Source organism: Drosophila grimshawi, unplaced genomic scaffold, assembly GCF_018153295.1.
Source record: "Drosophila grimshawi isolate 15287-2541.00 unplaced genomic scaffold, ASM1815329v1 contig_1367, whole genome shotgun sequence".
NCBI lineage: Eukaryota > Metazoa > Arthropoda > Insecta > Diptera > Drosophilidae > Drosophila > Drosophila grimshawi.
Genome location: NW_025062889.1, coordinates 394,812 through 396,586, shown reverse-complemented (window position 1 = coordinate 396,586; position 1,775 = coordinate 394,812).

The window sequence follows — 1,775 nt, the reverse complement described above, 5'->3', positions numbered from 1 at the left end:
AAAAATTGAAAAATTGTAAAAAACATTGCTAAAAAATATGTAGTAAAAATGCCAGTGAAAAAGTGTGCAAAAGACACGTGTGCAAAAATTGTTGCAAAAAAGAAAAGTGCTGCAAGTGAAACGAAATAAAGAAATTCAACTAAATAAATGAAAAATTAAAATTTATTGACCTGGAATAAAGCAACAACAACAAAAACAGCTTTAAAACTGCGGGGGAAAAAGGTAGGCAATCAAACGGGATCATATAACTGATATATCAGTCATATATTAGAAATGTACATTCAATATCTATATATAAATACATCGCTTGCCCCGCTCTGAAATTCACATTGTGGCTTGACTTGAAAAATGTTCGCTTTGCTAAAAATAAAACATTGGAAAATAAAATGTGCGTTTCTTGTTTTTGGTGAAAAAAAAAAAAAATAAGAGAAGCAAAGAAAAATGAAAACATGAAAAACCATGGAAATATAAGGAGAAACGCACCCCATGCGCCGCAGCCACCAAAAATGCCAAGTTGCTGTACTTTTTGAGGAGGCAACAAAATTTACAACATTTTACACATGTGCAGCAAACTGCAACTGCAACTGCAACAAATGCAACACTCGAGTGGCGTTGGCGGCACAAATGAGATATATATATATTTATATAGACACATACACATATACATATATATATATACATTCGTATATATTTATGCGTTGCCGGCGTGGGCTCTATTTTTAGAAAGCGCATGTGTGTGTGTGTATTAGTGTGTGTTTTAGTGTGCGTGTGAATGCAGGCGAAATTAACGCGCTCTTTACAAAATGGCTGCCAAATGCAAAGTCAAAGTTGCTGGCGCAGTCGCAGTTGCAGTCGCCGTTGCAGTCAGCGTCGCCGTCTTGCTCCCCATCTCGCTCTCTCGTTGTCTCCCCCCACCCGCTCTCTCGCTCGCACTCTCGCTCGCTCGCTTGTCTGCTTGTTTGCTTTCGCCTAATTTTTCGTACAATTCCAACTCAAATGTTGCCTTTTGCCTATCACTCTATCTATGCATGTGTGTGTGTGTGTCTGTGTGTGTGTCTATCTGTGTGTGTGCGCTGCTTGCTGCAAAAGTGCAATGACCCATGCGTAACGCGAATGAGCCCCCGCTGCCCGCTGCCCGCTCTCCTCTCCCCCCTCCACTCGACGCCAACACGACGTCGTCGCTTCTACGTGCTTCTGCTGCTTTCCATACACACACACACACACTTGCAGTTGCAGCAAAATGACGCGCGCGATAAATTTTCTAACATTTTCAATTCCTCTGCTTTTCGTGATGTTGTTACACACACACACCAACACACCAAGATACACACACACACACACACGTAAACATGCCGTATTTCTAGTTTTGTTGCATTTTTATTAATTTTATACGTTTGCTGCAGTTTTGTTTGTTTTTTGGCTGTTGCTTTATACACACACACACACACACACACACAACACGCACAGCACACACACACACACTTGCACACACGCGCTTATATAAATATTTGGTAGATATTTTTTTTGCCCTTCCGTCAGTTGAATTTTGTGTAAACATTTGTCAGGCAGAGAAAAAAACTAAGTATGATATGCACAAACATAAGCACATGAATAAATATATTCATATATATATATATACATATGTGTGTGTGTGTGTGTGTGTGTGTGCTATGTAAATGTGTTTGTAAGTACTCAAATACACACATTTATTGTCATGCATCGATATCAAACTTGATATTCCATATCAATTGGTGAACTACACTCGACAAAAAAAC